Source organism: Hyla sarda, chromosome 7 (assembly GCF_029499605.1).
Source record: "Hyla sarda isolate aHylSar1 chromosome 7, aHylSar1.hap1, whole genome shotgun sequence".
NCBI lineage: Eukaryota > Metazoa > Chordata > Amphibia > Anura > Hylidae > Hyla > Hyla sarda.
In genome coordinates, this window is record NC_079195.1 from 57,636,349 (window position 1) to 57,662,469 (window position 26,121).

The 26,121-nt window shown below is 43.7% G+C and overlaps 1 pseudogene; it reads left to right on the forward strand.

Moving 5' to 3' along the window:
• LOC130283127 (alpha-2-macroglobulin-like) overlaps nucleotides 1-26,121 on the forward strand; it is a 198,526-nt pseudogene that overhangs the window by 91,821 nt on the left and 80,584 nt on the right.

Here is a 26,121-nt window from a genome sequence, read left to right on the forward strand (position 1 = left end):
TTCCCGGGGGCGGGACTGTAATCCGGCTGTGCCAGAGAACTTCGTGCCGGCTCGTTTCTCGCCACAGTCCCTCCGCTGGAATTTAACTGCATCTGGGAGACTTGGATTCTCTTATTGCCGGTCGCATTCCCCTTTTTCTGCTGGGGTGAGTAGTAGGTTGTCATTTTTGGTGGGCTTCTCTTAGACCTAGTCCGGGTCATAGATTTCCGAGGGCTGGGAAGATCCCACAGCGGTGCAAAAATCTTTAGTGTAGTGGTATCTATAGATTTCTCCAAGTTTCCTCACTCTCCACACTGAATTAGCTGGGCCACTGCATGCCGCAGAACGCTGGTAGTTCAGCGGTCCTCGCTACTCACGTAGCTGCTGCCGCCATGCACATCTAGCCATGCCACCTGGATAAAATATATGGACCCCAATTTTTTTTTGTATTAAAAAAAAAAATAAAAAAGGAAAGGTTTGCAAAAAACACCATGTACCACCTGTACCACAAAGTATTGATGTGATGCAAAGGCCTCTAAAAGGTGGAAGGGAACAAAGTTTGGTCCATTGTTACTGGTGGGGGTAAAAACTTCCCCTGTAAGACCCTACTCTCGCATTATTCATTTTCTTCTTGGCAAGTGTAACTAGCCCTAAAAAAGGCGGCCCCACACAGAAACCTCTCTATTTCCTCCTAAAAACCCTGGGAAATGGCAGTGTTTGTAGGGGGAAATAGGGAGAGGTTTCTCTGTGGGGGCAGCCTTTTTATGCGATGGTGTTTTTTGCACACCTTTTCTTTTGTTTGATAAAAAGTATATTTTATCCTAAGAAAAGTTACATTTTGGCTAATGGATATCCTCAATACTTACTTGTGGTCTGATGGCGAGGAATGTCTGTAACTGGGGAGCAGCACCTTAAACATGTTTTGCACTATCCATATTTGTGAATTGTTGGTGTGGCACCATGGTCAATCTACTCTGATGTATCAGGCATTGGTGGGTGGAAATCCTGGCTGTTCCATGCCTAATTCATCTTCACAAAGGTCAGTCTCTCCACATTTTTCGTGGACAGACGAGTTCTCCTTGGGGTTACTTTGGCCCCTGCCACACTAAACACCCACTTTGATGGCCCACTACTGGCTGGGCAGGACAGCTTTTTCAGGGCAAACTCTGCCAGTTGCAGCCACAAATCAAGTTTGGCTGCCCAAAAGTACAGCAGATCTTCAAGGTGTGTTGGTATGGTCATGTCAATGTTTGCCATCACCTGCTGGTTCAGGTCTTGCTCCGGGTCTACCTCCTGCTGATGAGTTGCTTCACTATGTGGGTGAAGGAACATACTCATCAGTGACTGTAGACTCAGGCTGCTGCTGCCACCACACCCCTCCCCAGAAGCCATGGCAGTGGAAGGTGAGTGTAGAGGGCCCTCCGAGTCAGACCTGTGAGAAGAAGGATGATGGCACGGATAGGCATCGGCCAACTGACTGTGAAGGATGTCTCTTTAGTAGATCAGTTTGTCCTCCCACTCAGTGGGTGTAAAAAAGGCCCCCATTTTGTGCCGGTAGCGAGGGTCCAATAAGGTGGAGATACAGAAGTCATCCCGCTGCTGAATGGTAACAATTTGGTGATCACTATGCAAGCAAGTGAGCATGCATCGTGCCATTTGTGCAAGTTACTCGAAGGGGCTCCCTGCCTCCATCTCCACTGTATACTGCCAAGGTGTGTCTGGGTCCTCTGTCTTGCCTTCCTCATAACCCTCTAGCTCCTCTAGCTGCTCCTGCTCCTCTTCTCCTGTCAGATGACTAGAATAACCGCTCATCTCGCGAAACCTAAACTGTGCTCCACTGTGCCCCTCCCCCTCCTCCTCCTCCTCCAGTTCAGCCCCCACTGGGCTCATGTGGCCATGAGATGTAGTTGCTACGTCTCCAGTGCCCTGACCAGCCATTGTTTCCATGAAGCAGTGGGATGAAGTTGTTCCTCCCATAATCCTGGTGGCTGACTAATAATGTGGTTTCCTCAAAGGGCCTGAGCAAATGGCAGGTGTCACATATGAGCTGCCACAGGTTGACATTGAAGTTACACGGGGAGTCCCCCTATTCGCTTGGATCATCAAGAAATCCGTGATGGCTTTTCTCTGTTCGTATAGTCGGTCGAATATATGGAGGGTGGAATTCCAACATGTGGAAACATCGCAAATCAGACTATGTTAGGGGATAACGTTCTGATGCTGCAGCTCAAGGAGGGTGCGCTTTGCGGTGTACGAGTGGGTGAAGTGCATGCAAAGTTTCCTTCCCATTGTTAGGGTGTCTTGCAAATGGGGGGAACACTTCAGGAACCGCCTGTCAACCAGATTGAATACGAGTGCCATGAAGGGCTCATGTCTCAGGCTTCCTTGTCGCAGTGAAGACAAGATGTTCTTTTTGTTGTCGGTCACCATGGTTCCTGTTTCCAGTTTTCATTGAGTAAGCCATGATTCAATTTCTTGATGAATGACTTTAAGCAGTTCCTTCCCTGTGCGACTCCGTTCATCAAGGCAAACCATGTGAAGAACATCGTGACACCGCCGTGCTCTGCACACATGGTATGCTGGAGGGGCACTGAGACTTGTCCGTGAAGTGGAGGCTGAGGAGACGGTGGAGGATGAGGAGGCGGAGTTGCACACTGTCACAGGACCAATGACCTGAGAGCGTGGAGTCGGAACCTTTCCAAGTTGCTGTTGTGGCTGTGCAGGAACCTCATTCACCCAGTGGGTGCTGCTGTGCACTTTGGTACACACCGACATGCTTAAGGACTGGTCCACTTTCTGTTCCACAAAATTGTGCAGGGCTGGTACTGCCTTCCTTGCAAAGAAATGACGGCTTGGGACTCTCCACCTTGGCCTGGCACAAGCCATCAGTACTGTGAAAGGTGCAGAGTCCACCACTTGAAAAGGGACGGACTGAAGCACCAGCAACTTGGACAGGAACATACAGTTGTCTCTTGGACATGGCTTCCCCGATGGATTGCTCACGGAATGACTGACTTGAAGTAGGAGGAGTGGGAGCATCTGGAGCGACAGAAGAGTGGTATGACACACAACTCACTTCGGCTGAGGTGGTGGCGCTTTGGCTGGCTGAAACAGGGAGCGGCATGCCACTGGGTGATGCAGCAGGCTGGACCACCACATCAGAGCCATGGTTCTCCTAGGCCGCTTTATGGTGACGCTGCATATGTTAACGCAGGGCTGTGGTGCCAACACTGGATGCTTGAGGAAAAACTGCCACACCGCCGAGCGGCCGATTTTCCCACCAACAATCTGCACTGATTGACTGCTACTGCCGCCATCTCCAGGAACCCCTGTTCCACTACTTCCCAGGAAGGTAGGCTGCCGCAAAGCAGGTATACTACCCTGGGCACGTTTGACCCCAGACTCTCCACTTCTGCCACCATGCTGACTGCCAACCATGCTACCACCTTTCTGGCACAGCTGCTGCGTCCCGGGTAACCTGCAACCCTCTTCTCCTGATGATGAAGCCCCTTCTGCACCTGGCTTCCAAGTGCGATTGGCTTCATCATTATCGAGTTGTGTCTGCACGTCACTAATGTTCTCCTCAGGTTCCTCAACAGTGTCTGCTTCAGGAGCCTGAACACTCACAACACCACCTCCCACATCACTATCGTCATCACTACTTGCCCGCCTAGTGGAGGAAGCGGCGAATGTCTCCTCCCCTTCTTGGCTGGGCAGTAGATGCTGACTGTCCTCTAGTAGATCGTCCTCACTAAATAGTAGAGCTGAACCCATAGCATAAGAAATTTCTGTGGGGGAGGGAACAGCATGGGACAGAGGCAATGGAAGGATAGGGACTGCTCCCAGGCCATGCCAACTGAGGGTTGTGTCTGAGGAACCCACCAACTGTTGACTGGGGGTGTCAGATGTCACTTGTGATGAAGTGGATGACCGTGTTAACCAATCGATGATGGCAGATGGGTTGCTGGTCGAGACACGACCGCTAGCTGATATCAGGAGCTCTTGCTGCCACTCGCCCCTAGTCTGCTGTGACCTCTGCCTGATGAATTTAAGCTTCTGCCACTCCTCCGTGAATATCCTAGCACTCCTCTGCCTGACATACTTAGTGTGCATATGAGGGGAGTACAATATGCTCCACTACGCTTAAAACAGTATTTGTCTCTTAATAGAGGACAATATGCTTTTAGAGCTTCTCTTCCTAACTGGCTGGCTACTATTAGCATTTCATTTGTTGTACATCCCAGTGCTGCAGCACACAGTCGCTGTGTACTACACCCAAAATTGCACTCTCTCTCAATCTCACTCCCTTCCCTTTCAATGCTTCTAGGTTGGATTTTGGCTTAAGGTGAATTGCTGCTGTAAAAAAGCTTTGCTGTGCAACACACTGCTCTCTGTCCCTCTCTGCAATAGAATGCTGATGTGACTGGGAGGTGAATCGCTGCTTTAAAAATGCTTTTCTGTGCAACACACACTGCTCTCTGTCCCTCTCTCTCTGCAATAGAACACTGATGTGACTAGGAGGTGAATCGCTGCTGTAAAAATGCTTTTCTGTGAAACACACATTGCTGTTTGTCCCTCTCTCTCTCTGCAATAAACTGCTCAAGTGACTGGCCGCAAATGGCTGACGATTATATAGGGCTGTGACATCACAGGGGTGGCTGGCTGATAGGCTGCATGCTGCATGTGATTCAGAGTCATCCCGCCGACCCTTGTTTTCGCCTTCACAGGATTCCTTGCCCCATGCCCTCACATGTGGATCCGCCATTTTAGATGCCCTGGAGCCTGGACAACATTAAATAGAGTTTAATAAAGCGATTTGCGCGATCGAATCACTGTGAAATTTGCATTCGTTGCGAACCAAATTTTTACTGAAATTTGTAATGAATTTGGATTCGTCAGATTCGATTCACTCATCCCTAGTAATAACTGGCTTCAAACTCCACTTCAGTTAGTTTTGTGTTATGTTGGATCCAAGGATAATGGGGGTGATTTATCAAAAGCTGTCCAGAGGAAAAGTTGCTGAGTTGCCCATAACAACCAATCAGATTGCTTCTTTCATTTTGAAGAGGTGAAGAAGAAATCTGATTGGTTGCCATGGGCAACCTAGCAACTTTTCCTCTGGGCAGGTTTTGATAAATCTCACCCATTGTTATTTAATTATGGCTTGAGCAAACTGAGGGATTCATAAGTATTCTAGTAGGCCTGTCTAACCCTGAATCTTATTAAAAAAAAAAGTCTCTATATTTGCATAAAGGATCAGATATGTTTTCTGTAATATGTGTTAACATTATGCCCGATGTTATTTCCTTTTTTGTTTCCAGCTGTTCATGGTTCATTTCCTGTAAGTTTTCATGTAGATGAAAAGGTCTTCCCTTGGCTACTTCTGCTGGTTTTCTCTGTACTGCCAAATGAAGAAACTATTGCAAGCATAGCACCATACAAAGAGATGCCATTATGTATTAAAGAAAAGGTACGAATAAGATTCATGTGGATTTCTAACTTCCATTCTACTCTCAGTAAATCTGCATTATTGAAAGTTAGACTGTGTTATGGTGGATTATATGATGTGTGAATAAATATGTCATCACTTAACAGCTAAATGAATACATATAGTTTAGTTAAGTGATCAAACTAAATAAAAACCAACAAGTGCAACAAGACACGCAATAAGACAAAGAAATGAACAAGAAATATCATCAAGAAAAAAATACATTTAACTATAAAGCAATGATCCTGTAAACAATGGGGGGGGGGGGGTGCTTTGTTGGCTGTTTTCAAAGACCCTGACCCAATAGTGGTTTTACATTAAAATTGGCCCACATGAGTCCATCACAATGTTCCAGAGCCCATAGAAGTATGACATCTCTCCAAGCCTTCTCGAACAAACTCTAATACACTCTCAAACAGAAATATTTACTTTATACTGCTCATGTCTGTGAAACTATCTCTGAACAATGGGAATACTGATGGATCCTTTAGTCCTTAAAGGGGTACTCTAGTGGAAAAAAAAATTCAAATCAACTGGTGCCAGAAATGTATACAGATTTGTAAATTACTTTTATTAAAAAATTTGTATCCTTCCAGTATTTATCAGTTGCTCTCTGCTCTACAGTAAGTTGTATCGTTCTTTTCAGTCTGACCACAGCACTCTCTGCTGCCACCTCTGTCCCTCTCAGGAACTGTCCAGAGCAGGATGGGTTTGCTATGGAGATTTGCTTGTACTCTGGACAGTGCCTGATACAGACAGAGGCGGCAGCAGGGAGCACTGCTGCCACCTCTGTCCTTGAGTAAACTTCAAACAACCCAGGTATGAAAAAAAATCATCTCAGCTGTACTTCCTGTACTGCCAAGAGTTTAGGAAAGGTTTACATACTTCCTTGGAGTTCAAAAAATACAGGGGGAGATTTATCAAAGTCAGTGTAGCTGCACTGATTTTATACACAGGTTTTGATGGTGTTGTTGAAGTGTACATGCACCAAATTTATTAAATGGCCAGGGACCCACCGATAATGGCCGACATCCACAATTGTACGGAGGTACGCCATTAACCCCTCAGATGCCGTGATCAATACAGATCATGGCATCTGCAGCAGTGCAGCTACATTTTATGCTGATCTGATCGCCCGCGGGTATCAGATCAGCTGACATGGCGGATGGAGGTCCCCTCAACTGCCTCCGGCTTCTTCTGCTCTGATCTGCCTTCCAGCAGACCAGAGGAGAAGATTGCCAAAAATACTGATCAGTGCTATGCCCTATGCATAGCACTGAATAGTATTAGCAATCAAGTTATTGCTATAAATAGTCCTCTATGGCAGTGTTTCCCAATCCAGTCCTCAAGGCACACCAACATTCCGGGTTTTTTCAGTTACTCCATGGGAATAGAACAGGGAAAAAATTAAAATCCTGGACTGTTGGTGTGCCTTGAGGACCGGGTTGGTAAACACTGCTCTATGGGAACATAAAAAGTGTAAAAAAAAAAAAAAAAAAAAAAAAAGAAGTAAAAAAAGTTTTTAAAAAAAGGGAAAAAAATTTGAAAAACCCCCTCCCCCAATAAAAATTTAAAATGTCCCTTTTTCCCATTTTACCCCCAAAAAGTGTAAACATTTTTTGGTATTTGGTATCGCCACGTGCGTAAATGTCCGAACTATTAAAATATAATGTTAAAGGGGTACTCCGGTTAAAACCTTTTTTCTTTTAAATCAACTGGTGGCAGAAAGTTAAACATATTTGTAAATTACTTCTATTAAAAAATCTTAATCATTACTGTACTTATTAGCTGCTGAATACTACAGAGGAAATTATTTTCTTTTTGGAATGCTCTCTGATGACATCACGAGCACAGTTCTCTCTGCTGACATTATTATAATAATAATAACACTTTATTTATGGTTGTCCTTATTGGGATTTGAACCCAAGTCCCTACCACTACAAGGCAGCAATGCTAACCACTGAGCCACCATGCTGCCCTTAGCATACATTTGCTATGCATGGTTGCTAAAAGGGACAGAGATGTCAGCAGAGAGCACTGTGCTCGTGATGTCATCAGTGTTCCAAAAAGAAAGGAATTTCCTCTGTAGCATTCAGTAGCTAATAAGTACTGGAAGGATTAAGATTTTTTAATAGAAGTTATTTACAAATATGTTTAACTTTCTGCCACCAGTTAATTTAAAAAAAAAAGTTTTTCACCGGAGTACCCCTTTAAGGATCCAGTGTGGTGAAAGGCGTGAACATAAAAGAAAAAAAAAAAATTATAAAAGTTTTTTATCCACAAATGTGGTATCAATAAAAAGTACAGATGACGGAAAAAAATATAAGCCCTCATACTGCCGCTCATACGGAAGAATGAAAAAGTTATAGGTCATCAAAATAGAGGGATTTTAAACATACTAATTTGGTTGAAAAGTTTGCGATTTTTTTAAAGCGCAACAGTAATAGAAAAGTATGTAATCATGGGTATCATTTTAATTGCATTGACCCACAGAATATAGAACATGTAATTTTTACCGTAAATAATTAACCTTCCAAATTTGCAAAATTGTAGTTTTCTTTTTAATTTCCCCACCCAAATAGTATATTTTTGGTTGCGCCATACATTTTATGGTAAAATGAGTGATGCCATTACAAAGGACAACTGTTCGCGCCAAAAACAAGCCCTCATACTAGTCTGTGGATGAAAATATAAAAGAGTTATGATTTTTTAGAAGGTGAGGAGGAAAAAACAAAAATGCTAAAATAAAATTGGCCTGGTCCTTAAAGGGTTTTCTTTTTGGAACACAGAGCTCTCTGCTGTCATCATGACCACAGTACAGTGCTCTCTGCTGACATCTCTGTCCATTTTAAGAACTGTCCAGAGTAGGAGAAAATGCCCATAGCAAACATATGCTGCTCTGGACAGTTCCTAAAATGGACAGAGATGTCAGCAGAAAGCACTGTGCTCATGGTGTCAGCAGAGAGCTTTGTGTTCCAAAAAGAAAACCATTTCCTCTGTAGTATTCAGCAGCTAATAAGTACTGGAAGGATTAAGATTGTTTTAATAGATGTAATTTACAAATCTGTTTAACTTTCTGGCATCAGTTGATTAAAAAAAAAAGTTTTCCCCTTTAGGGTCAAAATGAGCTTGGTCCTTAAGTGGTTACAGTGATACTCCAGTGGAAAACAATTATTATTTTTTTTTATCAAATGCTGCCAGAAAGTTATACAGATTTGTAAATGACTTCTATTACAAAAATCTTAATCCTTCTAGTACCCCTGAGCTGCTGTATGCTCCACAAGAAATTATTTTATTTTTTAATTTATTTTCTGTCTGAACACAGTGCTCTCTGCTGAAACCTCTGTCCATGTCAGGAACTGTCCAGAGCAGGATAGTTTTGCTATGGGGACTTGCTCCAGAAAGTTAAACAGTTTTGTAAATTTCTTCTATTAAAAAAACGTAATCCTTTCAGTACTTATGAGCTTCTGAAGTTAAGGTTGTTCTTTTCTTTCTTAGTGCTCTCTGATGACACCTGTCTCCGAAAACGCCCAGTTTAGAAGAGGCTTGCTATGGGGATTTGCTTTTAAACTGGGCGTTTCCCAGAGACAGGTGTCATCAGACAGCACTTAGACAGAAAAGAACAACCTTAACATCAGAAGCTCATAAGTACTGAAAGGTTTAAGATTTTTTAATAGAAGTAATTTACAAATCTGTTAACTTTCTGGAGCCAGTTGATATATATATATATATATATATATATATATATATATATATATATATATATATATATATATATATATATATATATATATATATATATATAAATATATACATATATATATGTATATAAGAAAAGTTGTTTTCCTGGATAACCCCTTTAAACCATTACAGTCAATTTCTTCAGATAATCAAGCACTACCATATTGAACCTGTAGATTATGATTCTAATAATTATTTCATTGTTCACGACTAAAACTCTGCAATGGGTCAGCAGTCAGATTAAGAGATAAGAGGCTATTTCCCTTCTGAAGAGTCCAGATTAAAGGAAAACTTCAGACCAAACAAAACTCATACAGTGTTATACTGTACCTAATGTGGGGCCTGAAATTGTGGTCCAAGAGGAATAGTTTTTGGTCTTCTTCAAACCTTCTGTCATACATCGCAACCCCCACCCCCCATTAGGCATAACACTGGTGACAGCGGGACTTACCTTGTCCCGTTCCGTGCTGTCGTTCTCCAGCAATCCTCTCCGGAATCTCCTAGCTCCGGGCCCGACTTGGAGCATGGGCGGAGCTTAGTGACATCACCACTGCTGTTTGCTAGCAGCGGGACCCAGCAGAGAACAGTTCAAACTGCATAAAGAATGAACAGCTTTTATTTACACTTACATTTACAGACTTTGTCTTTTTTTTCTTACAATGGAGACCTAACAAGTGATAATTGGAAAATATTGATGGATTCTATTAACGTCAATGGGGTCTGTTATGTGGTTGGTAAATCCACACCTGCCTGGGACAACATATATCTATCCTAAGATTAAAAAAAAAGAAATAATATAAGGGCAATAACAGGTGGTCTTTTTCTGCCAAGAAACGTTTATATTTCTAGGTTCCTAATTTATAACTTCTCATCATTTACTGTACAGGTAAAACTTAAATTCTCAGAAGAACAGGTCCTTCCTGGGGCAAGTGTAAATTTGGAAGTCTCAGCAATTGCTGGATCTTTGTGCTCTATACGTTCTGTGGACAAAGGACATTTACTTCAAATTCCTGAAAAAAGCTCACTACGATCACAATATGTAAGTATTACTTCACTTGTATATTAGTGTTTACATGAAGTTTCAGCAAAAATATTTTTAGACCAGAGATGGTGGGGAACCTGCAGCCCACAGTCCGCTGCTTCATTTTATCTGGCCCACCAGGTTTTCCAAACCAGAGTGTTGTGAGAACCCTCCGAGGTTCCACTGCAGTCTGGTGGGGAAGATGGCGATCAGTTGTTAGGACACCTATGGCATATACCAGCCAAAAGGTGTCCTAGGATGAACACTGACCTGTATATGGGACCATCGTGCATGCCCCAAAGGTAGATACGCTCCCGATGGGGACTGCAGGAGAGCTGAGGGGAGTATGTGTTTTTTTTCTTAACATCTTCAGGGAAGTCCTACATAGAGGGACAAGCTAGCTACAGGGAGTCCTATCTAAATAAGCAGGCTAGCTAAATAGGTCTTATCTACAGGGGCAAGCAGACTGCAGTGGGCCTTAACTACATGGAAAAGCTAACTGCAGTGGCTCCTACATACAGGGGCAAACTACCTACAGAGGGTTCTACTTTTCAGAGTGAAACTACATACAGGGGACAAACAACCTGTAGGGAGTTTCTACCTACACAGGGCAAACTACCTTCAGGGGTCCTACATTCAGGGGGAAAGCTACATATGGGGGGTTACTAAATACAGAGAGTAAGCTTCATACAAGGGGAGGGAGGTATACTACCTTAAGAGGGAAGCTACCCCCAGAATGACCAACTCTCAACCTTTCAAAGCAGTTTTGAGTAGCAACATCATGGTTATATCATAGCCAGGGGTGTAGCTATAGAGGTAGCTGAGGTAGCAGTTGCACCGGGCCCTGGTGCCTAACAGGGCCCCAAAGCACATCTTCTCCATAAGAGATCAGTATTATAATTGGCATATGGGGCCCTGTTGCAAATTTTGCATCGGGGCCCAGAAGCTACAAGCTACACCTGTTTTCATAGCTAACATCACATGCCTCACCAAAAAGAAGCCGTTCCAGCCATCACATTAGAGATGAGGTAATGAAATGTTTGACCAAATATAGCAGCTAATTTTAAATTTTTTTACAGCCCATGAATGATCACATAAATTTCCAAATGGCCCTCGGTAGAGAAAATATTCCCTACCCCTAAATTAGACCAACAATACTATTATTCCTAAGCACACTTGTACTAATAAAAAAATACTTGAACAATTAACAGAAAAAAGGTAATTTCCATAGTATCATACACATGTATAGACTGCAACACTAGGGAAAGTGTAAGCTGCAACGACAGACAGGAAAGCTCCTGTGTCTTGGCTGAGACCAGTTAGTTTCACATCCCTGTAATAAAGTGGTCACAAGGCACAAGGAGTTTATGGTCGTACAGCTAAAGGGGATCTTTACAAATGGTGGTTGATGATGATGGGTTCCCCCGGGGCATACCATATATGGCAGTGTGATAAGCTTGGTGGGAGTTGGGGTGGCCTTGGTGGTGAAATACAGAATGCAAACAGGTCTTTAATTTGAAATAACTTCATCCAATATGGAGGCACAGTCTATTCTTAGCAATAGTCTTGCAGACTATCGCAAAAGTGTTACCTGTTAGATGTTAGCTAGTGTGGAGATGTCTGGCTGCTACGTGTGGTGCGCATCATAGTCTCTCTACTTAGTCTTCTTCCCTCTGTGAAGAAGCTATTGTCACTGCTTGGCTCCCAGTGATGTCCCAGAAAGTAACTTTACTCACAATTGTGCTGCAGTTCGCTCTGAGGCATGCAGGTCCCTTAATCTAGTAGTTTAGGCAGCTACAAGTCTCTAGGCGCAGTCAGAGACACAAAAAGGTCTTAGGCAGGGGTCAAGTCCTGGGGAAAAAAAAGTGGGAACTTTCCCAAGATCTCTACTCAAGGGCTGGTCCTGCAGGACTCCTGCTAATGGGAATGTGTTCCTGCTGTGATAAAAAAAAAGTGCAGGCACTCAGTTCCCATGTGTTCCTGTAGGACTTAGTTAGTTAGGTTAGTGCTATTAAGTACATGTAGGATGTCCCTCTCATGAAGGCTGTAGTACAAAGAGCTTCTCCTTTTCTATATTATTTTAAATGCTTCCATTAGAATAGGACTAGGTCTAGGTCATTTATTCCTTACTCTGCTGGGTAGGAGGGGAGGTTGTAATTCTAACATCTCCCTGGCCTAGAACTCTTCACATGTCTTTACACAACTGTGTATGAGCCTAAGGGTCTATTCACACGGCAGAATTTCTGCATGTGGATTCCGCACCAATTCCGCACAAAATCCCCACAATCCAGAAACCAACTAGAAGTGTAAATGGGAGTGCGGAATCCCATAGAAGTCTATTAGGCTTTAATTTGAGGTGGAATCCACATGCAGAACCTGTGCGGAATTCCGCATGCGGAAATTCTGCCATGTAAATAGACCCTCAGTGTTGTGTTCAGGTTAACCTTTTGTTACCTGTCAAAATGTGGTATCAAAACAGCAACAGCAAAAGGTATAACAAAACCATGCTATAACACAGAGTTCATCTGAGTTCATCCAACACTCAGCCCTATAGCCTCAGAAGAGTTGCTCTGGGATACAGCACTTGTGATACTTACAGAGTATTTTCCTGATAGGAAGGCTTGCTGAAGACTATAGTTAGAATAATAAAAAATAAAAAAAATACAAAAAGAATATTTTTGCAAAGTGTCTGACAGGTAAATCCTAGCAAAATTTACTTGCTAGGATTTATTTTTATTTTTTGGATAGAAAACTTTCTGTGGAGAAACTACTTGTGTTAAAAGATCAATAATTTGTAGCCGTCACATTGCTCACCACTGAGAGTCCATTTTCAGTGTAGAACTGTATTTTGAGAATCCACTGCCCCCGCTCCGGCAGGGCCACCCTAAGCATAAGCTTCTTGTGCCTGGTGGAACAATGTATGTACATATATACTGTGCAGATATTAACATGTAATGTAATACTTAAGGTGGAAAATTACAAAATAGCACAAACCAATTGCTATTGTGGTCTTGCTTGCAGAAAGAAATGTTGCAATCTCTACATATGAGTTTGCCAGGAATCGGGGGGCTAGGGGTACATGAAAGACACCAATGCCCGGAGAATACCATTCCTGAAATGGAGCCATTTATTCATTTTTTGGACGTGGAAAGGATATTTATGGTAAGATACTGCAATATATGTCTAACAAAATAACAGATTTTCAGATCTGTAACAATACCCCATTTATAGTTATTTAACCCTTAAACAGCTTCCTTGCAGAGATCACAGTTACACTAGCTACTGGAAAACAGTGAAAGGGTTAATTTTCCATGATGTGTTGCCACAACAAACAAGTTAGTAATAAGATGTGCTAATAACTCTCCCCACAGATCCCAGGCCTCACAGGGATTGCTGCCGTCCACCCTCCCCCCCCCCCATTGGTGAGCAAAACTTGCAGGCATGTCTGAGAGGCTGCCTAACAACCCCTCACTAGAGAGGCTCTTGACTGACTAAACTTCCTTACAGAAAGCTTTATGTTCTCCTTCTAGAAGGTTTCCCCACCTAGGTGGATTAGTGAACCACCTGCTCACAGCTAAACCAAAGTGTATATCATACAGCACATAAAGATAGCAGATAATGGTGCAAATAGATAAGACACACAAAACAAGGCCCCGATTCATCCAACTATACAGGCTCCACAGGATTTTCATTGGGACATTGAAGTAATATTTGTTGAAAGGCTATGGACATCTTTGAAAAGCAATTTTTTAGTGATTTGTACTTTGCAAAACAATATCTCCATAGGTCTTTATTAAAAATAGTACAGCCTCTACAGTGTGTAGTATGAGCTCTAATGTGAACACAGTCAAAGAGAAAAGATCAATAGCCAGCTCACCGCTCTTGTAGACCTCAGGCTATGCACTCAGGTAGATACCGGAGGCCAGGAAAAATGCCGAGCCGTATCCTTGGTATAGATGCAATGCAGGAAAGGATTTCCAACAGGAAAAAGGTTTCCAGCTCCCAGAAAAAAATATTATGTTAAAAGTCCAAACTTTAATTAAATCCTTTATAACTCCACATGAAAGAAAAAAACACACCCAGTGAGTTAAAAATAAAACGCCGACGCGTTTCGGACCATTAGGTCCTTAGTCATGGCACTAAGCCATAGTGCCATGACTCAGGACCTAATGGTCCGAAATGCATTGGCATTAATTAAAGTTTTAACATAATATTTTTTTCTGGAAGCTGGAAACCTTTTTCCTGTTGGAAAGCCTTTCCTGCATGAGCTCTAAAGTATCTCCATATTTGTACACAGCCTAATTGTCTCTCCCCCTCAGACTATGTTGAGTCTTCTCTCCCATCTCTTTCCAGCCTGTCTGAGCTGCCCTCCAGGCTTCTCTCACTGTCTACTATCTGTGAAAACCCCTTTCATCCCACCTGCTGTTATCTCTAACATTAAGGCTAAGTTGCCACTTGTTTTTTTTTCTGGCAGTTTTTGGAAAACTGCCACTGCAGTTTTTGAGCCAAATAGTGCCGAGCGGCATATGCCATATTTGAATTTGCAATATTTCGCGAATATGAGGACGAATATTCGTACCATATTCGTTAAATTCGAATATTCACTATATTAGTGACGTTTTTTGAATTGCAAAATTTTGATATTCGAAATTAATACCGAAATTTTGCTCGTCTGCGCATGCGTGCTATAACATCATGCGAGGGACGTTGGTAGGGACCTTGCTAAGCTCTGACAACTGTGCTTGCATAACTTTCATTGGCTCACAGGCATAAGTAGGGCCGAATATTCGCATGCGTAAACCCTTCTCCTCCCAGTCTCATCCCTGGGTCTTTAATGAAATGATACAAGCATTGCATTTATCAGTCGAAGGAGATCCCTACAATGTGCTCAGTTTTTAAAACAGTTTGAAAAAAGACGAATATTCGTAATAGCGAATTTTTATTGAGAAATCTGTAATATTCGCGAATTCGCGAATATGCGATATTCGCAATGAATATTCGAATTGCGAATATTCGTGAGCAACACTAGAGCCAAAGCCAAAAGTGTATTCAAAAGGAATAGGACATATAAAGGAAGGACTTACATTTCTCCTCCCTTATGGATCCACTTCTGATTTTGGCTCAAAAACTGCAGTGGCAGTTTTTAAAAAACTGCCAGAAAAAAAACTGTGGAAACTTAGTCTAAGAGAGCAGATCTTTGATGCCTTTGTAAAATATTCTTAGTGTTATAAAGTACTGTTGGCAATGCTATTTGTACACTGACAGATTATTATTTGGCATTTTTAATTTGACCAGGATTTTAAAAAGTAGAGTTTTCTCTACTTACCATAATATGTTTACCCTTACTGTTACCAACAGTAGTATTACAAACCTTTCTGTTTGTCTTTTATAGTATACTGGTTTAAGGATTTTTACTAACACTCACATCAAGAAACCAGTGAAGTGTATTCCATCTACATTGGGCGCCCGCAGTGGAATCAAAATGAAACAACCTGGTGATAAAGGTAATTTTGCAACTCAACAGTGCAGCTACAGATTATCTAGGAGAACATTTTTTATTTCTATACATTAGGTTTCTCAGTTTCTTGGTGTACATTTAAACAACCAGGTAGGATTGTATTGTGTAAGCCCTGTTTTTAATATTTTGAAAGAACATTTTTTTTTTACTTATCATAAGCCAGCAGTAAATGGCTCACACAGATCAATGTAATACTATTGCACTACATTGACCCATGTAACCAGCACCTGACTGCTAAGGGCTGCTTAAGGCAGCCTTTAACAATGGCAGATTCATGGAAGCTCAAGGAACAGAGGTAAGGGTGCATTCACATCACAATTTTACCATCCTACTTCTTCTCACCCTGATCTGAGGAAGGGAGGGATCCTCCTGAAATGCGTCATATGTCCGTTTTTTTTATTTTCTATTAATAAAATGTCCTGCTGAGGACTTTTGCATCACCTCTGGCTTCACTTCATCCTTCATACCTGAGTCAGCAGCGCCAATATAAAGGGTCCTTTTCCTGCCTTGCTTCTACCTACTTCTTCTCACGATTTTTAACTTTGAAATCGTACAAATCTGCACGCCAAGTAGTATCTATTTACTTCCATTCATTAATGATAGACAACAAATGCATCAGTTTTGATCCGCATCCGATTTTGCACGATTTAAGATCAGAGGTAAAATCGTGGTTGACCACGATTTTTCGTCCAGATTCAAAATCTGATTGAAATCGTGTCCAATTTTTATTTATTATTTATGTCTATGTAAATCGCATGGAATCGTGTGATTGTGCGATTCTATCAGATTAATCGCACACAATTTTTTAGTATGCATGCGCAGTAGACTTCAAAACACATACACTTAATTTTATTGCCATTGGCATACATATTAATTTTAAAAACCGGATCAGATTTTTATTGAAAATCGGATGGAATTTTCATCTGTACAATTTTTGGATACGATTTTAAAATTGGATAGCAAAGACATTTTTACATACGATTGTATACGATTTTTTGCAATCCGATTTCGTCTGATTTTACGGACCGTTAATCCGATGGTTAAATCGTGATGTGAACCTAGCCTAAGCGATTTTCCATTTTCGTCATTACCATCAGATGTCAGCTACCAATAGCCGGTTTTGACATGGACCCGACTTGTGGGCCCATGCCATATTCCCTTTACCTAATTCATGACGTACATGTAGGTCATGGGTCGGGAAGGGAATAAACTAAACTCCTGTGACCCAATTAGCGCCACAGGAGTCTCCAAACTTGTAATCAATCAGTCTATAGATAAGGTGGAAAGTTACTGTATTTTCTGGTATCATGGTTTGTACAGCATTGAACATGGACCACAGAAAGACAAGAAGAGAGATGTCTCAAAAGATTAGAAAGAAAATTATAGACAAGCATGTTAAAGGTTGAGGCTAGACTGTAGCCAAAATCCTTGGATGTGGCCACAAAAGGAAAATGTATGACATATGGAAGAAATGGATAATATGAATGGTAAATAAAGAGCCTAGAACAACTTTCAGGCATTAGAGGTACATCATTGTCATATCAAACCATTCATCCCCGTTTAAGTCAAAGTGGATTTAAAGGCATACTCCACCCCTAGACATCTTATCCCCTATACAAAGGATAAGGGATAAGATGTCTAATCGCGGGGGTCCCTTCACTGGGGACCCCCAGCGATCTCTCCTGCAGCACCCCCTATCATCTGGTGCACGGAGCAAACTTCGATGCAGGGGCTGGAGACTTGTGACGTCACGGCCTGGCCCCCTCAATGCAAGTCTATGGAAGGTAACGTAACGCCCGCCATGCCCCCTCCCATAGACTTGCAATGAGGGGGCGGGGCATTATGTCACAAGGGGGTGGGGCCATGATGTCATGAGCCTCCAGCCCCCGCATCGCCAGTCATCAGGAATGGAACGAAGTTCACTCCGTGCACCAGATGACAGGGGGTGCCCAGTGGCGGGACCCACGCGATCAAACTTCTTATCCCCTATCCTTTGGATAGGGGATAAGATGTCTAGGGGCAGAGTACCCCTTTGATGGAATATGTCTGAAGAAGACACCACTGTTAAAAGCAAATCATAAAAAGCGAGACTGAAATTTGCCATAATGCATATTGAAAAGCCACAAAGCTTCTGAGAGAATGTCCTCTGAAAAATAATACAAAATTGGAGCTTTTTGGCAAGACAACTATACAAAAGTGCAAAAGGCCCACTGAGAGTTGCTTTAATCCCTTCATTACAGTGCCTCAAGATTGTTCAATAATATATTTAGTTCAGGGACATCATCATTTTTGACCAGGGCAGTTTCATTATTTTGTGTTTCAAAATAATTCTGTTGAACCCTAATTCAAAGCAATGTCTTTTTCATTTTCAGTACATTTTTGTTTATTACTAGCCGAGTACCCAGCGTTGCCCAATTTTTCCTACCTAATCCTTCTTGGGGAGGAAAAGCAACATGGGATGAGGTACTTGTCCTCATATCCCTTTCCTCATATCCCATTCTCATATCCTGTCCTCATATTCTGACCTCACATCCCAACCTCATATCCTGTCCTCGTATCCCTTTCCTAGTATGCCTTTCCTTGTATGCCTTTCCTTATATCCCTTTCCTCGTATGCCTTTCCTCGTATGCCTTTCCTTGTATCCCTTTCCTCATATTCCTTTCCTCATATCCCGTCCTCATATCCGTTTCCTCATATCCCCGAACTCATATCCTGACCTCATATCCCGACCTCTTATCCCATCCTCATATGCCTTCCTCAGGTGGGACTGAGTTGTGATGAAGAGATTGCAGACCGAAAATAGAAGGAGGCATGGTTTTATGGATGTGAGCATGACTTGCAAGCTGGAACAATGCACAAAAGGGTAGAAAATGAAAAGGGTGTGGCTTAAATGGTGGGTGTGGCTTTGCAAAATGGGGTGTGGTTTTGCGAGATGGGGTGTGGTTGGACTCACGCACTCACAAGGAGATGCAGAGCAGAGCAGAGCTTGGAGTAAGGTACTGGAAGTCCTAAATACTTGCATGGGACTTAAGACAAAAACCCCATCCTTCATGTAAGGGGGTAGGATAGGGTTAATTTAACTATCATACTGTATATTTGTAGTTGACATAAAAGTAACATGTGTACTAATTTTCATCAAAATATGATATATGGGACTTGTATGGGACTTTAAACAAAAACCCTGACCCTCACAAATGGGGGTGGGTAATGGTTAATTTTTCTATCCTATGTTTGTAGTTGACATATAAGTAACATGTGTACCAAGTTTTATCAAAATATCTTCAGCCATTTGAAAGTGATGCTGGAACATGCACACATACGTACACACACACATTTAAATATATACATTATATTATATATATATATATATATATATATATATATATATATATATATATATATATACACAGTATATATGAAGTATGCAAAGTTTCTCATCACACCACCATATTAGGTAACGTGCCCTCTGATCAGCTCTGGCTACAAAGTCCCAGAAGCGAATTGGGATTTATGCCAAGGCAGAGTTGTCCCCAGAAGGGAAGAGGACCCATCTGCAGACAGCTGTTTCAGGGTGCTTGCCCCTCGTCAGTACAGAGCAGGGTGTTCTGGCTTGGCTGAGGATGAGAGACCTGTAGCGACTAGCTAAAAGGGATGAGTATTTTTCTCAGGGAGAGGCACCGCTTCCGGTGTAAAACGGAGATTCAAAAAGGCCATTAGCACTCCGCATGCTTCCTTGGTACTCAGCTCCTAGACATCTTATCCCCTATCCAAAGGATATTGGATAAGATGTCTGATCGCTGTGGTCCCGCCGCTGGGAACTCCAACGGAATGTAGGAAGGTGAAAGTGTTGCGCTGCAGTTCTCCTTTAATACCAAGGCCCATATTTCAAATCTGACCTGTCTCACTTCATGTTGTTATAATCTTGGGACACTTTAACTTAGTAAAGTGATTCTGAGTGGCAATATCGGAACAACGGGGGATCGTAGGCAGGTAAGTGAAAGTTTATTATGTATAGTTTTACAGCCCGGGCACAGCGGGGGATAAAAGATTTCAGTTGGAGAACTCCTTTAAGGTAATTTAACATCATATTTTCAGATGTTTTGCACACACAATAAATAACTTTCTTCTAAATCTATACCTGTTGAAATCTAATAATTCTAAGTATGACAAGGATTTTTTATATGTATAATATGATTCTTTCTTAAAACAGATAAAGAGATATCAGAGCGCTTTACAAGAAGATATTTTCCGGTCAGCTGGTTATTTGAAGTAGTTCCTGTGGGGTGAGTAAATAATACTATCTTTTATGGTATTGTTTAGATTTTAAGAGAACATGTGGTTGCATTCATCATTTTATGAAGTAAAAAATCTGGGATAACATATACTATAGCTACAATGATTAAACAACTTTATTGATAAAATTCATTAACAGGATTTGAATAATCGATAGTAAGGGAGTGCGGCCTCTATTGTTAATAGGTGTGGCCTATAAGCACAGTATTTTTACAATTTTTAATACTTTCCCTGCTTATAAGCACCTCAGCCTGCCCCTACATGTCCCCCTTCAATTCCTCTCACTCTCTGGTGCCTCCTCTTATCCTCCCATGCCTTTTTTGAAGAAGCTGCTGGGCTACGGCCTACCTGCAGCACTGAGACCATGGCCTGGAGTGATGTCAGGAAGATTGCGCTGCCTCGTTGTCCTTGACGCCTCCGGTCCTGACATCACAGGAGCCCCCCTGTCAGGTCAGAAACTGACAGATCTTCCGGGTGCAGGAGGACAGCCATCACTATAAGGTCTGTGAACTGCTCCTACTCCCCTGCAGGCTCCTAGGTTAACCCTTCAGGTGCTGTTCCCTCTCTTTTCCCCATGTTAACTCTTAACAATGCAGTCTCCACTTCCTCCCGCCCTCCTATTAACCCTTCCCTGGGTTAATTCTGTTTTTGGGGTTTTATCCGATTAATCAATTGGTCGATTAATCGATTTTAAAAATCATCATTAGTTCTAGCCTTAATATGTACTATATCTTATATACTGAAAATGTCTCTTTCTCTTCATACTAAACTTCTCTCTTAACACGCCTCTCCCCCCACCCCCCATTCTGCATTACTCACAAGTCACTAGTGTTGCTCGCGAATATTCACAATGCAAATTTTATTCGCGAATATCCGCAAATATAGCACTATATATTCATAATTACGAATATTAGCTTTTTTTTTTTCACAGTACACATCACAGTGATCATCCCTCTCTGCTTCCAGCTTGTGTGGTGTAAAAAAGGCTCTAATATTACTGTGTGAGACTGGCGTGTGAATTTTCGCATATGCGAAAATGTGCATATTGTTACGCCTAGCGCTCCGGGTCCCCGCTCCTCCCCGGAGCGCTCACGGCGTCTCTTTCCCTGCAGCTCCCCGGTCAGTCCCGCTGACCGGGAGCGCTGCTCTGTCATGGCCGTTGGGGATGCGATTCGCACAGCGGGACGCGCCCGCTCGCGAATCGCATCCCAGGTCACTTACCCGTTCCCGTCTCCTGCGGTCATGTGCTGGCGCGCGCGGCTCCGCTCTCTAGGGCGCGCGCGCGCCAGCTCCCTGAGACTTAAAGGGCCAGTGCACCAATGATTGGTGCCTGGCCCAATTAGCTTAATTGGTTCCCACCTGTTCCCTGCTTATATCTAGTCTCCTCCCTTGCTCTCCCTTGCCGGATCTTGTTGCCTTAGTGCCAGTGAAAGCGTTCCTTGTGTGTTTAATAGCCTGTGTACCAGTACCTTTGCTATCTCCCCTGACTACGAACCTTGCCGCCTGCCCCCGACCTTCTGCTACGTCTGACCTTGCTACTGCCTACTCCCTTGTACCTCGCCTTTCTTCAGTATCTTCAGCAGCCAGAGAGGTGAGCCGTTGCTAGTGGATACGACCTGGTCACTACCGCCGCAGCAAGACCATCCCGCTTTGCGGCGGGCTCTGGTGAAAACCTGTAGTGGCTTAGAACCGGTCCACTAGCACGGTCCACGCCAATCCCTCTCTGGCACAGAGGATCCACTACCTGCCAGCCGGCATCGTGACAGTAGATCCGGCCATGGATCCCGCTGAAGTTCCTCTGCCAGCTGCCACCGACCTCCCTACATTGGTCGCCCGACAAGAGCACCAGCTGTCGTACTTGACCACCATGACACAGCAACTCCAGTCGCAGCTACAGCAGCTCCAGTCACAGCAACAGCAGCAACAGTCACAGCTACAGCAAGTTCAGTCTCAGCTACAGCAGCAACAACCATCTCCTCCGCCAGCTCCTGCACCCCTTCCGCAGCGACTGGCCACTCCGAGCCTCCGCCTGTCTTTGCCGGACAAATTTAATGGGGACTCTAAGTTTTGCCGTGGCTTCCTTTCGCAATGTTCTCTGCACTTGGAGATGATGTCGGACCTGTTTCCTACTGAAAGGTCTAAGGTGGCTTTCGTAGTCAGCCTTCTGTCTGGAAAAGCCCTGTCATGGGCCACACCGCTCTGGGACCGCAATGACCCCGTCACTGCCTCTGTTCACTCCTTCTTCTCGGAAATTCGAAGTGTCTTTGAGGAACCTGCCCGAGCCTCTTCTGCTGAGACTGCCCTGCTGAACCTGGTCCAGGGTAATTCCTCCGTTGGCGAGTACGCCATACAATTCCGTACTCTTGCTTCTGAACTATCCTGGAATAATGAGGCTCTCTGCGCGACCTTTAAAAAAGGCCTATCCAGCAACATTAAAGATGTTCTGGCCGCACGAGAGACTCCTGCTAGCCTGCATGAACTCATTCATCTAGCCACTCGCATTGACATGCGTTTTTCTGAGAGGCATCAAGAGCTCCGCCAGGAAAAAGACTTAGATCTCTGGCCACCTCTCCCACAGTCTCCACTGCAATCTGCGCCTAGGCCTCCCGCCGAGGAGGCCATGCAAGTGGATCGGTCTCGCCTGACCCTGGAAGAGAGGAATCGCCGTAAGGAAGAGAATCTTTGTCTGTACTGTGCCAGTACTGAACATTTTCTGGTGGATTGCCCAATCCGTCCTCCACGTCTGGGAAACGCACGCTCGCACTCAGCTCTCGTGGGTGTGGCGTCTCTTGATGCCAAGTCGGCTTCTCCACGTCTCACGGTACCTGTTCGGATTTCCACTTCAGCCAGCTCTCCCCTCTCAGCCGTGGCCTGCCTGGACTCTGGAGCTTCTGGGAATTTTATTCGGGACTCCTTTGTGAATAAATTCCGTATTCCGGTGACCCGTCTTGTCAAGCCACTCCACATTTCCGCGGTCAACGGAGCCAGGTTGGACTGTACCATACGTTTCCGCACGGAGCCCCTTCTTATGAGCATCGGATCTCATCACGAGAGGATTGAACTTTTGGTCCTCCCCAATTGCACCTCGGAAATTCTCCTTGGACTTCCCTGGCTTCAACTTCATTCCCCAACCCTGGATTGGTCCACTGGGGAGATCAAGAGTTGGGGGTCCTCTTGTTCCAAGAACTGTCTAAAACCGGTTCCCAGTAACCCTTGCCGTAACTCTGTGGTTCCTCCTGTATCCGGTCCCCCTAAGGTCATTAAGGACTCTGCCTGCCACAGGAAATGCCCCTCCCCCCCTCCCAGTTCCATCAGGCAAGCTTCTGTGTCCCCTCATGGCCCTCGTCCTGGTGTCACACTGCCCCGTGCCAGGTCCCGCCCTCTGCCCTCTCTCCCCATTCCTACTCCTGCGGTTCTGCCTGCCGTTGAGGAATCCCTCCATCCTTTCCCGGTGTCCTCATCCCAGGGGAGGCAGTTACCCGATAAAGAGAAGGGGAGACCTAAGGGGGGGGGGTACTGTTACGCCTAGCGCTCCGGGTCCCCGCTCCTCCCCGGAGCGCTCACGGCGTCTCTTTCCCTGCAGCTCCCCGGTCAGTCCCGCTGACCGGGAGCGCTGCTCTGTCATGGCCGTTGGGGATGCGATTCGCACAGCGGGACGCGCCCGCTCGCGAATCGCATCCCAGGTCACTTACCCGTTCCCGTCTCCTGCGGTCATGTGCTGGCGCGCGCGGCTCCGCTCTCTAGGGCGCGCGCGCGCCAGCTCCCTGAGACTTAAAGGGCCAGTGCACCAATGATTGGTGCCTGGCCCAATTAGCTTAATTGGTTCCCACCTGTTCCCTGCTTATATCTAGTCTCCTCCCTTGCTCTCCCTTGCCGGATCTTGTTGCCTTAGTGCCAGTGAAAGCGTTCCTTGTGTGTTTAATAGCCTGTGTACCAGTACCTTTGCTATCTCCCCTGACTACGAACCTTGCCGCCTGCCCCCGACCTTCTGCTACGTCTGACCTTGCTACTGCCTACTCCCTTGTACCTCGCCTTTCTTCAGTATCTTCAGCAGCCAGAGAGGTGAGCCGTTGCTAGTGGATACGACCTGGTCACTACCGCCGCAGCAAGACCATCCCGCTTTGCGGCGGGCTCTGGTGAAAACCTGTAGTGGCTTAGAACCGGTCCACTAGCACGGTCCACGCCAATCCCTCTCTGGCACAGAGGATCCACTACCTGCCAGCCGGCATCGTGACACATATGCTAATTTTCGCATATGCAAATTTTTTGCTTATGCAAATTTTTGTATATGCTAATTTTTTCATATGTTAATTTTCGCATTCGCAAATTTTCGCATATGCGAAAATAAAACGAGAATATTACGAATACGCAAAATTTGCGAATATATAATGAATATTTGTCCATATATTTGCGAATATTCGCAAATTCGAATATGGCCTATGCCGCTCAACACTACAAGTCAGAGATATTGATATTATTTTAGTCATCGCACCATTTTTCTTGTGTTACAGTTCAGAGGGACACACTGTACTTAGTCGAACGACTCCACACAGTATCACAAAGTGGGTAACTGAAGCTTTCTGCCTGGATAAGAATGGTTTTGCCATTGCCGGTGAGGTTGAGCTCACCACATTCCAACCTTACTTCATTGACCTGATTGTCCCCAAATCTGTGGTTCAAGGAGAGAAATTTACAATTCAAGCCGTGGTCTTTAACTATGTGAAGAAATGAATTCTGGTGGGTAAAATGATGAATATAAAACCCAATGCAAAAATCTTGACATTACAATAAAATATTATAAAATCAAATAACTTAAATTTCCTTTTCACTTTTTGTGACATTGCAATAGATTGTGGCGTCATTGGCTGATTCAGAAGAATTTGTAACAGTCAAGAACAAGGAGCAAGCGAGATGCGTCTGTGAGGGATATTCACACAGCTTCACCTGGGATGTTACAGCAGTAAAACTAAGTACTGTTTACACTTATACCAAAATAGTTTTAATGTAAAGTGTACCAGTCACATTTATAAACTTTAAGACATGTCAAAAGTTTTGATCGGTCTCTTTCTGATTGTTCAGACCCTGATCTATCCTTAGAGTGAACAGAGAAGAAGCTCACAGATGAGTGCTTCCCTCCATGATCTCTCTCTCTATGGGACCAAGACATGGTATAGAGCCAGGAGAGAAAGTGTTAAGTGCACACTTCTCCCTGCTCTTTCTGACAACTGGTCTGATCATTTTACATTTTTTAATATGTTTCTACAATATACAAAACATTTAAATATTTAAATGCCCATTTAAGAGATTATTTTTAAAAGGGTTTGGTTCGGAATTTGTACATGTCCTTTTAATGCAGTTTTTGGAGCAGCTCTATTGTTTTTTTTTTTTACTAGCCAATGCCTGCATTGTAAGCGTTTATACACACTACAGAAATTTCCCAGGTAGCAGACTCCCAAAATACCCGTGTAGATGATAGCACTAATTAAACCTGTGTCTGCTGCACATGGAATCTTCACCTAAAATGTTTCCTTGTGCCAAGATCCTAAGGGGCACATGATTAAACTATTAAAAAGGGCAAGTGACTAGTAAGCTAGGATATCATTGTAGGATATTGTTGTGGAAAATATTACTGTGTCCAAGTGAATATTTGATATACCAGTCAGTTAATGATTAAAGGGGTACTCCTCTGCTCAGCGTTTGGAGTCAGCACCGGGAGCTTGTGACGTCATAGTCCCACCCCATCATGACATCACGCCCCACCCCCTCAATGCAAGTCTATGGGAGGGGGCAGGACAGCCGTCACGTCCTCCCATAGACTTGCATTGAGAGGGAGGGGTGTGACATCATAAGGGGGCTGGTCTATGAAATCACGAGCTCCCGGCGCTGGCTCCAGTGTTCAGAACAGTTTGTTCCAAACGCCGAGCAGCGGAGTACCCCTTTAAGGTTATTTCCGTACCATGTAGAAGAATCATTTTTGGGTGTATAAACCTGGACTGAACTTCAGAGACTGATGTGACATTTATCTTGATCTTTATTTTCTTTACTAATTGGTAACTATAAGACAATACTTGTAAAGAACGA